The 15,037-nt window shown below is 46.2% G+C and overlaps 1 protein-coding gene across 1 annotated transcript in view; it reads right to left on the reverse strand.

The window, feature by feature from the left end:
- Positions 1-4,494, reverse strand: part of ADAM12 (ADAM metallopeptidase domain 12) — a 178,462-nt gene extending 173,968 nt beyond the window's left edge. Inside the window, exon 1 of the mRNA XM_050305343.1 lies at positions 4,360-4,494. The gene's annotated coding sequence lies outside the window, so the exon portion shown is untranslated. The remainder of the gene's footprint in view (positions 1-4,359) is intronic.
- Positions 4,495-15,037: the final 10,543 nt, after the last annotated feature.

Raw genomic sequence — 15,037 nt, forward strand, 5'->3', positions numbered from 1 at the left:
AGAATCAGCTGCAACCCTCTAACAGATCTACTCAAGCTTTGAGTTCTTCATAAGTTGAAAGGCACATCAAAGATCATCCAGTTCCATCCCCTCTGCCATGGGCAGGGACATCTTCCACTAGACCAGGTTGTTCCAAGCCCCAACCAACCTATTTTTAATTCAGTTTATCACAGATTTGCCCTGGAAACTCAGCAGGACCTCAGAGAAGCCTCTGCAGATGTGATTTAGGCCTTTAGTCCTACAGAACTGTGGAGATGATGTGCTTGTGCCCTGGGAGAAATTTGAAAAGCTACTTGAAATGCAAGTAGAATGTGCATGCAACAGGGAGAGCAAGACCTGAGATGATGTGGAGTAAAACACGAGAAGTTGTAGAGGAAGAAAAGCCATGGGGAAAAAGGGATTACATAAAAAAATATCTCCAGTATGAACAGATGAAGAGTCTGGCATCTTAAGCAGGATGGGCTGCTGGGTGAGACACAGAGCTGGGGAGAGCCTGCTGTGGTACAGCCTGGCTGTACAACCCAACAGTGTTTCAGACCTATTTCCAAACGCCCTAAAAATGTCAGTTCCTGGTTTATAACAACGCTCACAGCAAAAGTCAAGGGAAAACCCACCCAACCAGTCCAGTTATTCAGACAACACAGCTCATGGAGCATTGTTCACATACAACACCACAGCCCTGGAGCACAAACCTGCTGCCCAGAAGGATGCACATGAACACCAACAAAACAAAACAAAGCTCAGTTGGACTCCTTGGGACAGTTTGCACTGGCACTGTGAGATCTGACAGAAACACTAGAGATAAATCTGTCAGGATGAGGATGTGTGAGGTCTGAACAAAGCTGGTGGAGGACCAAAACAAGCCTTTTTAAAACAGAATTTCATGATCATCCACAGCAAGTGACAACTTTGGTGGAGGTAACAGATGCACAGCCCTGATCCACTGCAGTCACTCACGTGTCATTAGAGAAGTTCCACTGTGCTGCAAGCAGGATGAAAGCCACCCAAAACACAGACTGTCAATCATGGAGAGTTTTCCAAAAATTCCAACAAAAGCAGGAGATGAGAGACCTGACAAAACCCCAGTGAACAACCCGTGAGCTCCCCAGCGAGCAGGAGGGTAATGATGCAAACATGATTCGAAGAGTGGGCATAATATCCTCTGCTGGTGGATTTTGGCATGGGTCTGTGGAGCCCCATGGACAGTGACAGCTCACGCCAGGCTGTCTGCAGGGGACCTGATAGGGATAATCATCAGACAAGGAGGTGATTATACACAGACCAGAAATACCTGCCACAAGCACTGGAGCAGTTTGAAAGAAGACAGTGTTTGTAAGTGAGCTCTACAACACACAGTGAGCTGCAGAAAACGGGTTTGGAGTGGGAGACAAAGCAAGATTTCTTCCACTGCTATTGATTCTCATGATACCCAATGCAGTTGCAGCCAGTAGCTAAACTAAAATCTTTCACAAAACTTACTTAATTGAAGGTAAAAAATTTTGGGCTGCAGTTTCAGGATTTTCATTTTTTTTCATGGCCAGAGAAGCTGTGGCTGCCACATCGTTGGAAGTGTCCAAGGCCAGGTTGGATGGAGCTTACAGCAACCTGGGCTAGTGGAAGGTGTCCCTGCCCAGGGCAGAGAGTTGGAACAAGATGATAATTTATGGTCCCTTCCAACCCAAACCATTCTGTGATTCTGTCATTCTATGATTCATTTTCCTGCTGTTTTCTCAGCTAACACCCAATATTTGAATGAGATTTAAGGATTTACACACACACACAAAATTTTGAATTTATATTTACACACCATCACTTTGTCTGCCCTGCAGATCCAGGAAGGCCTGGACCACAAACAGCTGACACAGGTGTAGATTTTAAGTCATTTGACTGAGTATGCAAGGTTAGATCTTATCCTGCTATATATCCCCCTCCAGAAGGATGACGAAGCTAATTTTGCTTTTTTGGGGCCAGTACCCCACTTAGTTTCCCTTTTTGTCCGTGAGGTCCTTCCGCCAGCAACCAAGAATACCACTGAAAACTAGAAGGGCAGTTGTAAACCCATAAAAACTGGAAACAAAATACACTACAAGTGAGCAGCAAGGCTACTTTTTTTAAGCTGTCTAGCCCATTACCTGACAATTTCTGTTTAATATTAGAGCTGTTACCCGGGCAGACCCACGCTATGCACGTCTCCTGCCACATTTCAAACCCAACTCTCAAGGCATATCGTAACTCGGATTTGTCTTAATCACTCGGCACGTGTTCATGTCAAAACCAGGATGTCCTGGCAGCACCTCAGCTCGCTCCCACCGTGCCCAGAGGAGGAAAGCCAGCTGAGGTAGAAGCTGCAGAGCTCCAGAACGCCTGGTGAGGCTCGTGCCAGCACAGCTAAGAGGACTTTTCGTCACCGGGCGGCTTGGCCGCTGCGGAAACGCGCGGCTGCAACTTTCAGCACCTCCCCGACCAAGAAAGCAGCACATGCTCTGGCAAAGCTGAGGCTGTTCTCTGCTGCCACAGGAAAAAGTGGAATTAAGGAGGGGGATGCTCGCTGAGCACGCTGGCTGCAGTTGGGAAAGGGCAAGTTATGGGTATGTTAAGGGAAGGAGAGGAGCAGGGAAGATGCAGCTGAGCCGCAAGGGGCATCGGGCACCGCTTGGACATCTAGAGATGGGCACCATAGGCATGAGCAGCTGGCATGAACTTTATACAGAGCTTAATTCATCAGTGCAAATGTAATCTTAGAGCTCCAGCTTGATTCCCAGGGAATCCCAAGCCACAGCTAACAGGATTCCCACCCCCTCTGATGAGTCTTTTCACTCATCTGTGTGCTAGAGCAAAGTCCCCTGAAGTTTGCCTTCTAATTATTGTAGGGTAACTGCTTTGAAACATCTTATCTCAAACTTTCCTGGATATATAATTGTTTATCCTCTGTCCCAGTGCACCTCCAAACCATGGAGGGGCCTGAACACCCACAGTGGCTCCCAAACTCAGAGGAGGGGGGTATGTGCTGCCTCCACCCAAAGCAACCCCCTCTCGATCCATGAAAAGGGAACAGGCCCAGGGGACCTATTTCTCCTCATTTACCTGAGATTTTCTGCAGCCTTTATCCCAAACACACTGATTTGGTGTAAATAGAAGCATTGACAAGGAGAAATTAAGACCCCACCCAAAGGCAAAGCAAAGCTGCAACTCCTGTTAATTCATTAACATAAATCCCAGGTGCTTGATCAAATGCAACACCTTGTCCTTCCCACCCTGAGATTTCAATATGCTAAAGTGTCTTCCCATCTTTCTCTTAGCAAGTCCAGAGCCAAAATCCCAGTGAAAGTCACTGTCAAGACATTTGCAGACAAGCAAACATTTACAGAGTTTAAAGTTACAATGAAAAAAAAAAAAAATCCAGGATGAGTTTGTAGTAACACACAGGGACACACACACCCCTCAGCGCTGTTACACGTATTTATACAGGACAATCTCCCCTCCTCTCACATAAAATATGCATTGTCAGCTGCTGCTTAAGGAACAGGAGAGGGCTGGGCCCTCCAGGGATTCCGGAATGAGCCCCAGACTTGCAGTACGAAGAGACAAGTCACTTTCCTAGGCTTCTATAACACGGATAGCACAGAGCCCGTGCTCCAAAACATCCTCCCCGATCCCTGCCTTGCGCTTCCTTTGAATGGACACAGCGGCGAGAAAACTTTTCCCCAGCCAGGACGCCCTTGCCATCACTATTTGGCTTTTCCAGGCAATTTTTCCCGGCTGGAAACAGAGTCCAAACTCTGACAATACTCCCAGACCCTGAACTGAGTCCCGGGGGCTGTTTGAAGGGGGACGCGTCGGGGAGAGGGGGATGATGAATTTCCCCCTGGGACCCCACAGGGCACCCCCAATACACACCGGGGTGTCCCCGGGACCACCTCTCCATTCCAGAGGCAGAGACCCTGGGGGGTCTGGGGTTGCAGAGCTGGGGTCCTGTGGGGTTTGGGATACACAGCTGGGGTATGTGGGTGCCAGGGCTGGGACCCTGCGGAGCTGGGGGGAGCAGGGGACAGGACCCGGTGGGGTGGGGGTACCAGGGATGTGACCACGCGGGGGTTGCGGGTGCAGGAGCCAGGCACCCGGCGGGGCTGGGAATGCCGGGGGCTCTTCCCGGGAAGAGCTGGGAAGCCGCGCAGAGGAGCGGGAGTTACGCGTGTCCCCGGCCGGGACCTCCCCCCGCCAGTCCCGCAGCGCGGAGGATGGAGGGGAAGAATCGCCGCGCCGAAGCCATCCCCGTGCTTATCCCCTTATCCCGTTAAAATGGAGCGCGGGGCTGGGAATGCCGTGAGGAGAAGCCCCGGGAGTGCCGGGCTGACTTACCGCGGGCGCGGGGCGATGCCGAGGGCAGGCAGGGCAGGCAGGGCAGGCAGAGCAGCAGCAGCAGCAGCGCGGGCAGCCGGGCCGGGGGCAGCGCACGGGGGGAGCGCGGCTGCTCGGCCTGGAGGCGCTCTGACATCTCAGCCCAGACTGAGGGAGACAAACTTTCATCAGCTGGGGCTGGAGAGCAGCCCCATAATTTACAGTTACAGAGAGGAGCGAGCCGGGACTCAGGATGTGAGAGATTTCCTGCATGCAGTTAACTCCAAAACCCCTCCTGCTCCTGCCTCAGCTGCTGATGAGCTGGGCTCGGCTTCTTAGGGGAAAAAAAAAGGAAAAAAAAAAAAGAGGAGTTGGTTTCTTTACCCCCCGTTATTTTTGAAGAGGTTTGGGGCTGTTATCTTGATTTTTTACTTGTTTTGGCAGGGAGAGCCCCCTTGCCCGTGGCTCCTCACCATGGAACAGCTGAGCCTCGCAACCAAGCCCTGGGGGGCTCGGGGGTTCCCCCCGCCCCATTCCGGCTCCCAAGGTTTCCCCACTTTTTCTACACACACAACCCTGGCTGCCTCCTCTGGAAAGTCATCTGCGTACATTACAACTCACTGTTATTTATTGGCTTCATAATTATTTTGGAGTTGTTTCTTATTTTATATTGTGGGGGTTTAAAAGGGAAAAAAAAAAACAACAAAACAAACAACAAGAAACCAAACAACAAAACACACCCACAGAGTTGCCAGATGCATTTTTTAAAATCTTCCTCATTCAAATTATTATTACTGACTGTCTGGGAGAATAACCAAATGTAGATTATCTCTTCCTTAACATACAACCAAAACACATGTAATGCCCACATGTTGCTGTAGAGCAGGAAAAAAAAAATAAAAAAAAAATAAAACAAACTAATCCTGAAGGTCCTCACAGACTTTTATTGTGCAGTTTTTAGTTTTCATTTATTAAGATTCTTCCCAAATCTCACCATTTGGATATTGATACTTAATTCTGCAGATTGGCTCCATGTTCCTTGTGCATGAAACAGTTGGCAAAGCTGGCCCAATATGTGTCTGAAGGCCAGCATGCAAAATAGCCATGGAATTCCACTTAAAAAATGGAGCTTGGAACCACAGATTTGGGTCTGTTCTGGAGCAGGGGCTGGTGATTACTCTCAGTGATCCAGACTGGACCTTTGGCCAATTCCAAGAATAAAGGAGGCAGCAGAAACTCCATGGGGACAAAGTGCTGTGGTTCCCAAACTGGAGTCCTGCACTGTGCCCTCTTCCTGCCCCTAACAACATCACTGAGCCATCCCAGGGACAGTCATATCTTAGGATAAATGGTAGTTGCCAGGTCATAGCACAAATAAACCTGGAAAAGAACTGAGATGATGGAGCATTTGCAGGAAGGGCTCTTATCAAGTTCTTAAAAAGTACCTCCCACCCCTTACCCCTCTGCCCAAAACTAAACCCATGGATTCACATCCAGCTGCTCTGAAATTCGAATTATATCTACAAGTCTCACATTTTCCTCATCATGTGCCTTCCCAGGAACCCCCAACCAGGTGAGCAGTCGGGAATTATCCTATACTTAACTTTAAATACCCAAATGCTAAATTTTCCCTACTCACCCATTATCAATTACAATTTAACAGTTACACTCAGTAACTTTTCATCCCTTAAATATAAACTAATGAACTCTATCAAGTATCTCATTAAGGACATATGTGCTCCTCACAGAACACTGGTTAAAAACATTAAAATTAAAACAGAAAACTCCTTTGTGGAAGGTCACCATAAAAGCCATGTGGACATCTTTATCTTTTAAAGCTATTTTCCCCATTAAAAAAGAAAAAAAATCAGTCAGAGGGAACTAAAGACTTCCAAGTAGGGTTTTAGTAATCCCACAAGGTTTTTCACTTCAATGGTAGTACTTTCATTTGAGTAACAATATTTGATAACAGAGAATGGGGAGCCAATTATATCTTGGTCATTCATTAGCATGAATGAAGTAGATATTATCAGAGTTCCTTCTCCTCCCCCAAAATGTAACCAGAAAGGAACTGCTGCATTTCAGCAGACTAATTTTATGGGCTCGAAGTTGATAAATTGGTAGTTTATCACAAAAGAGCCCCGAGTATTTCATTAATGACATTCATGTAGGAATGCTGCTGAATCACAGGTACCTCTGGCCCTGGAGAACAACAGAACCATTTCACAGCTGTTTCAAAATTCTCTTGGAAAAAAAACCCCAAACAAACAGGCAAAAGGCAGATAATGTGATGTGCCCCTGACTCACTAAAACACAAACAAGAGAGGCCAAGTCTTGATTTTTAATTTTTCATGTCAAACCACCTCTCACAATTAGTTTTACGAGTCCTGGTTTATCCACTTCAGAAGAACAAGGCTGCCTTTCCCTGCAGGAAATGAAAATTGCATCCAGGTTGTGTGACTGCTTCAAAGGGGGCCACAATCCCGATTCTCCAGGTTGTTCCCGCGGGCCATGGCCCTCCATCCATCCTTCCCAGCTTTGTTCTTCAGCACTGTCAGGGGAAGAGGAATGGAGGGAGGGGGGAAGGTGTTGTGTGGAGGTGTCTCAGTGCTTCTGGGGTAATTTTCACCTTTGTGTCTTTTGCTGCCATTTCTTTATGTGTTTGTGTTTTTTTTTTCCCCTCCATTTTTCTCCTCCTTATCTTCCTTAATTCATGTATTTAGGTTTTCTTCACCCCCAAGTAGCTTTTCTTTCCAAATCATGCACCAGCACATGAAAACCTAAATAGTCTTTTTTTTCCTTAATTTTTATCTCCTTGGGAAAGGGAAACTGAGCACATCACTTTTCCTTCTCTGTAACTACAGACAGGGGCTGGCACATACTATTTGCTCCGTTTGTACTCAGCTTTCGGCGTCTGCAGGAAAAGCAAGCCAGGCACAAATGATAAGCTTGAAGAGAACAGATCCCACTGCTGTGGCACCTCCGCGCTTTGAGATCTGTGGATGAAACATCTCCCCCCGCGGCTCTGGGTCACCTGTGGCTGGAGGAATGCCCAGGAACGAAGTGACGGGGATCTCTGAGATCCTATCAGGACCGCACTTCAGGCGTGTCTTTCAGCTGCACTTCCCCTTGGGAGTGGTTTGGAAATGTTTAACACGCGTTTTTCACCTGGAGAAGGTGAGAATTGCTCAGATTGCTCAGGAATGTGTCCCGCATTAATCGTCACCCATTGTCATTCCCGAGGCCAGAATCCTTTCCTCCCCAGCTCTCCTCCCTGCCTCTGGCTTGTCGCTGTGTCGCTGGAATAGGTCAAATCGAAGTAGCTCAACTCTCGGTTTGCATTTACACGTGAAAATGACTGGATGTAAAGGGCACTCGCGGCTCTGGACGGTTAATCTCTGACTGTCTGACAACACAGGCACTTGGCTGGGACTCTGGTTATCAAATTACCAATTCATGCAGGAGCTTTAGTTCACACGGCACCGAAAAGGTCAATCCAGAAGAGAGCAATAAGGAAGAGAGCAGTGTGGAATAACTTACCTGGAAACAAGCTTAGCAGACGGGTTAGTACAGAAACCAGCAAGGAGGAGGATGTACTGAGGGAAACATCAATTTCCATTAGTTTCCCCTTGGCTAAAGAAGAAGGAGTTTTGAGGAGGAATCAGTGACTGATGGAGATAACAGGGAAAAAAAATTAAGGAGCCGAGAGACAATATATTAAGTGTAAAACCTCCAGACTGTGATTCTGTGTGCTTTTGTGACATTAGCTGGAAAGCAATGTGACAAATAAATACGGGATTTGTGAGATGGGGTGTGGAGTATGAGAAAAGGGAAAGGAAAAGGAGGAAAAGGAAAGCTATCTTGCTGTCCTTCCCCGTTAGAGCAGGATTTGCATCCCTGTGTTACAGCCTCAGTTAACGGAAGAGGATAAGCCACCTCAGATAGCTAAACAATTTCAAGATAAGAGGTGCTGGTGGGCAGAAAACATCTCTGTGACAATGCTCTCACATCTTCCCAAATCAGCTGCAATCTCCTTTTGGATATCCAGGAAACCTCACTGTAATCACAGCATTGAGTATCATCCAGATTTATTTTTTTTTTATTCCCCTATGTGCCAAAATGCAGGAAGACTTGTCTGGGCTTAGCTACAGGGATCTACAGTTTTGGGGCCTCCGGGCTGAAGTTTTTCCTTCTTAGAGTAAACACAACAAAACAAAAAAGCTTTTCCCTTTGAAATCTGCGTGTCCCCCAGCCAGCTGCTGAGACTTTGTGTCTCCAGTCCTCCCTCACTTCATTAACTCTCTGCACAATCAAGATGCCGCTGAATTGTGACTGCAGTGGCAGATTCCAGTCCTCTATAATTACCAGGCATAGATACAGCATCGTACAGCCTGACCTTTAGCCACAAGAGCTCTGCTACAGACCTCTGTCCCAGCATTCACACACAAAATAGCAGCTCCCCGGAATAGCATCCACCAGGGCCCTGCACTGAAATGAAATACTGCCTAGAAATTCTGTTTGCTGCACATGCTTGAGAGAAGCTGCATTCTATAGATTTCCTAGTCTAGGAGGGCAGATTTCCACCCTCTGTGCACTCCAGCATTCCTTGAGGAGCTGGAGTGCTGTCCTGAGCAGCACAGTGAGTCTGGACCAAGCTGTTAAGCCCATGAAATGCAATGCAAGGTCAGCAATCTCGGTGTTCTGTTACCAGTAAATATATTCATCCCTTCCTCTCCACTCCTCTTGCAACTCCCTGCTTTGGTTACAATTTCCCTTTTCTGTCCTAGAGGTCCCTTAATATTGAATTCATCTGGAATTTCCATCCCAAAGCTTTGAGTCAGCTAGTACAGTTGGGAACTGCAAGTAGGGGGCAAAGCCTGGCTCCAGCCAGGGCTCATGGTCCTCCTCCACTGACTGTGATCCATCTGCTCATCCTTGTCAAGGGGCTTCCAGATCCCAAACAGTGCCCCACGAGATTCAACAGAGCTCAGTTCAGTGATTTCTGTGGCTGCCCCATCCCTGGAAATGTTCAGGACCAGGCTGGACGGGACTTGGAGCAACCTGGCATAGTGGAATGTGTCCCTGCCCATGGCAGGTGGTGGAATGAGATGAGCTTTAAGGTCTCTTCCAAAGGTCCCAAACCATTCTATCATGATTCTAAGACTTAGAGAACCAATGATTTATTAAAGTTTCTCCCTTTTTCCACAAATGCAAGGGGCACACTTAGGAAAGTGGGGTTTTGTTGAGCCATTTCAAGTATCATGGTCCTTTGTACTTGTAGAAAACCTGGAATTACTATGACTGATTGACAGGATATAATACTGAATTAATTTTACCATGGATTGCAGAACCCCAAAACTGACATGTTTCTCAATAACTTTTTGTTTTAACAGAGAAAAAACCTAAACCAATTCCTACCTGGTTTGAATGATGAAGTGCTATAACATTAAATTCAAGCAGAAGTAAAATTATCAAAGCCATCTTGAATTTCTTTACACATTTAAAAAATGAGATGCAGGGCTTTTACTCTGTCTCAGGGATAAAACATAATCAGAGGGAGCAAGTCCCTTCCATTAAGCTGTCTTTGGAGAACACTCCCTGCTAGCACCATTTCTCCCTGGCAGAAGGACAGCAGGGCTGATGGGGAGTGCTACTTGCTCCTCACATTCCTCTACCCCTGTTTTCTCTGCCCAGTTCACCCTGCTGCTCCACGGGCAATATAATTTTGGAAAACAGCTCCTTTTGCTGTAGCAAAGCAGGGGAGTGAGCTGTGCTGTAATGCTGATTAAGCTCTCTATACTACTTTACAGGGGAACTACACAGTTGCAGGCTGCTGTAACAGGGCCAAGGGTGAAAAAGCCAAGAGCAGCTCAGGCATGAGCAAACAAAGAAACCCACCACTTCAAGGATACAGGACCTTAACAACAACAACAGCAACCCCCTAAGTTCATCAGCAGTTAAAACACAAAAGCCCAACCCTTGCAAGGTCCCCACTTACATTCTTTCCCTGCAGCATAAATCATGCAAACACCCAGCTCTCCGTGAGCACAGACCCCACCGGCAGCTGAGCCTTCCCAGGGACACCCAACCCACCTGGGAGCACCCCCTGCAGCCCCCAGGACCCTGACCCACAGCCTCAATATCCCAGGGAATGTGGGGCTCAGGATATAAAGCTGTCAGAGTGTCCAAAGGAGAGCCATGAAGATGGGGAACGTTTTGGAGGGGCCATATGAGGAGCACCTGGGGACACTTGATTTGTTCAACCTGGAGAAAAGGAGACTGAGGTCAGAGCTCATTTTGATCTTCAAAATCCTCACGAGGGGCAGTGGAAGGCACTGATTTCTGCTCTCTGTGACCAGTGACAGGACCTGAGGGAACAGCTGGAACTGTGTCAGGAGAGAGTTAGGTTGGATTTTAGGAAAAGGTTCTTCCCCCAGAGGGTGGTTGGCACTGAACAGGCTCCCCAGAGCAGTGGGCACAGCACCAGGGCTGACAGAGCTCAAGGAGCATTTGGATGATACTCTCAGGCACATGGTGTGACTCTTGGGGATGACCCTTGTGGGTCCCTTCCAACTCAGGATACTCCATGATTCTATAATTCCCAGTTTTACCCCACACCAAATTAGACATCAACATTTTTCTCTTCCAAGCTTCCTCCAGGAAGAGTCAAAAACCACACTAGCTAAACTTTCTTATGTTTTAGTAACATATGACCAAATACCATAATAAATAATAAATAAATAAACAAACAACTTTCTTTGTCTTGTCTGCACAGCCCTAAACCTCCATGGTGGAAGAAACAACATTTTAAGCTTTCCTACTAATTTCAGTACTGAGAAGTGATGATTCTCCAGCAGGATCCTTCTATCAGACAGGACATTCCTGAAAACATGTCAGGAAGGTGTCCTGTGCTAAAATCCCTTTAATCCAACAAATAACCCATTAAGTAAGTGGGTTTTGTGTCTTTTTCCTTCAGACTAGACATTGAGAATGAGCTCTTTGATCTGTTGCCTCAAATTTCACTGTCTCCCTGAAAACAAAAGAAAGAAAAAAGCCCACAATATTTTACATGTCTCACAAGAGGACAGTATTCAACCCAGACTAAAAATTATGAAGTCGTATATTTTTAATATTCCTGTCTAGCCCTCTGCAAACCACAGAACAATGCAACATCCATCATCATAAAAACTGCGACAGTGAATTAGGAGGACAGCATATTTTGGGGCATTTTTAAAGAAAAATAAATATTCCTAATGGGAAACTTGAGAGAAATCATTAAAAATTACTGTGGTATACATCACAGGAGAATGAAATCAATTAGGTCTTAATCTCAAGTTATTTATGAAAGGAAGAATGAAACAGAGCTTCTTTATTATAAGCCTTTTTCTGACTGTTAGATTCTGTTGCAAAACTTCCATTTGCTTTGGGTCCTAAGCAAAGCAAGTGAAACCTCTCAAAAGTAAAACAAATACAAGTAAAATGTTGGGTTTGTAACATCAGCTAATAGTATTAGATAGAGCAGCCAGCCCATAATTATACATCCTTCATGCAGTTTAACTTAGGCCATTACATAATTAAATTTAGGCCAATGAGCCCTCGAAGTTATATTTTTACATAATAACAAACACAAAAATTATATATGTGCTCCCAGTAGCATTACAAGTTAAGTATAGATTTGGCAGCACTTTACAGTAAGTGGGCACTCATTACTAATTCCTCTGGTATTCATTGTAACAACATTAGTCACGAAGAACTAACGTGGATATAATATCTGAGCACTGGGTTATTCCTCTGGAAGTTGGAAATCTGGAACTGAGTGGTGGCTCCCTTTCCCTGACATCACTGCAGTGCTGTGGAGGACACGGCTGTTGGGGGGGGATTATGGGGAAGACAAGTTTAGATTGGCTGTTAGGAAATGTTCCTTCATGGAAAGGGTGGTCAGGCATTGGCACAGCTGCCCAGGGCAGTGGTGGAGTCACCATCCCTGGAGGGATTTAAAAAACAGGTAGATGTGGCACTTGGGGACTTGGCACTGCTGCTCTTAGAGGGCTTTTCCAATCTAAATGATCCTGTGGACAGTGAGTTGGAGCCCCTCTGCTCTGGAGCCAGGCTGGCAGAGCTGGGGATGTTCACCTGGAGAAGAGGAGGCTCCAGGGAGACCTGAGAGCCCCTTCCAGGGCCTAAAGGGGCTCCAGGAGAGCTGGAGAGGGACTTTGGACAAGGGATGGAGGGACAGGACAAGGGGGAATGGCTTCCCAGTGCCAGAGGGCAGGGTTAGATGGGATATTGGGAAGGAATTGTTGGCTGTGAGGGTGGGGAGGCCCTGGCACAGGTTGCCCAGAGAAGCTGTGGCTGCCCCATCCCTGGAAGTGTCCAAGGCCAGGTTGGATGGGGCTTGGAGCAACCTGGGCTAGTGGAAGGTTTTGGTTGAACTCCCTGGCCACAGTTATATATCACAATTAATTTAATTTAGAGACTTTTCTTTTAGACACCCTTATCAGGTAATCAGAAGATGAGCCCACATTCAGACAGGGCACCACTCCCCTGAGCACCCTTTGGCCATGATTTTTATTAACTTTCCCCACATCATCCCATAAGGGGATATAAGGGGATAAAAAGTGCTCACTTTAGGGACCAAAAAGTTTTAAAAAAGCCACAGAAACAGGAATAGAAATGGAAGTCTCCCCATTCTTCAAGCACAGCTTCAAGAGCTGCAAGAGCACATTACAGAGTGGATTAGCAGATGGCCCAAGCAAGAAGAGGAAGGTTTCCAAAGAGGTTTTTGCCCTCTTCTACTGGCAATTTCTCAAGCCAGTTGCAGACCTGCAGTAATTCTAGAACCTCAGAGCAGTCACCATGCAATAGGTTTTTGCATGAGTATCCTCCTGTAATTATATGTTAACTAAAGTCTAGTCATCATAAGATACTGTAGAAGATAAAAATATTTTAAAACGTGAAGTCTAAAAATACAGCACTGTGACCAATTTATAAAAAAACCAAAACACCAAAATTTCTGCAATTAGGAGCTCTTTTACATATTCCTATCTATGCAACACAATCCTCAAGCAGTTCATTGCACTTTTGCTATTTTATATCATTTTATAGAACTGTGTGTACCATGAGAAAATTTGTGCAGTTCCTTCTCCTTTTTTTCTTCCTTTTTAATCACTCTGCAGCTGCTAAGGAGATGATACACCTCATTATCTTATTCTGTGGGTCATCTTAAATGGATATTAAGTAATTCTGCCTCCTACAGCTTTGGTACAGAGCCAAGGAGAACTAGGAAAAGTAAGATTCCTGACCTGAAAAAGAGGATGTTTTATATTCTCAACGTAGAAATGTGTTGTCACATGGAATCACAGGATGGTTTGTGTTGCAAAAGTCCTTAAAGTTGCTCCAAGCCTTGTCCAACCTGGCCTTGGACACTTCCAGGGCCGGGAATCCACAGCTTCTCTGGGCAACCTGTGCCAGGGCCTCCCCACCCTCACAGGGAAGAATTACTTCCTAATACACCTGACATGCTTCCTCCAACAATTTTGTCACAGTTAAACAGACATTGCAAGAGACAAACCACAATCTCCCAAGATACCTCCAGGTAGCTCAGCTGGGAGACAAACTTCTCTTCCAGAGCCCAACACACCAGTACATCATCACTGACCCGCAGACTGGCACCACTCCAGGAGCAGCACAGGCTCCTCTCTCTAAGTAAGGATTTGGGGCAAGAATTTTTTGATTTTGATGTCAGTAGACACATATTTAAATCTAAACTTAGTTAATATTTTCAGACACACGGCGGGTTTCTCTACCTGCAGTATATTTGAAAGATTTTCAGAAGCTTCGTTAACCAGCATCCCATTTTATTGCATTTCAGTTTGTGCCACTGTTCAAATAAAACCCCCTTTTATTCAGAAGGTTGTAGATGGGGAATGGTCTCAGCTGGAGTTGCCAGGTGCTGACCTGTGGCCAGGGCAGGGGGGAGCACAGTGAGGGCATCTCATGGGCATCCAGCCCAACAAGGAACCACTGAGTGACAAACTACACTGGCTGGAGTCACAGAGCTGGAATTATGACCCCGTGGGACAACCCTGTATCCTGATTTACTCTGGCAGTGAACAAGTGGCCAGTCAATGCTCCTGGAAAGATAATTACTCATCCATCAAAGCACACAGGCATGTCTGTCCCTCAAGTCAAAGGGGCAAGCAGCCCTTCACATGAGGCGAGCTGGGGTATTTTTAACTGTGGAGCTCTTGCTGTGATGGCTCTATCAGGGAACTGTTTCCTCTGGAGAGAGCTGCCAGAAACTTTATCCCTGCTTTTGTGTGCTGTTTTCCTTGTAAATCAGCTCTCTCACAGAAAACATTACGCTAACGTGACCAATCCCAGATACTCAACAACAAAACCCCTAAAAAGTCTTACCCAGACATTCTCCTCATCCCTCTGACCAGCTGAGTAAACTTGAAGAAGTAACTAATGACTTGCATACACATACACAGGAAAATATTTGGGTTTAAATAAATCCCCAGAACACTGTAACCCCTCGGTGCTTTATGTTACAATGGCTTTCAGCCCTTAATGAGGCATTTCTGTCAGATGAAATTAATGATGCCAGCAAGCAAACAAACACCACGTCTTGCACACCTAAACCACTGTGCCTTTCCCCATGTGGGCTTCATTTCCATTAAAGCAGAATTCCAACCCT

Source organism: Myiozetetes cayanensis, unplaced genomic scaffold (genome assembly GCF_022539395.1).
Source record: "Myiozetetes cayanensis isolate MyiCay16 unplaced genomic scaffold, myiCay2020 scf10, whole genome shotgun sequence".
NCBI classification, from domain to species: Eukaryota; Metazoa; Chordata; class Aves; order Passeriformes; family Tyrannidae; genus Myiozetetes; species Myiozetetes cayanensis.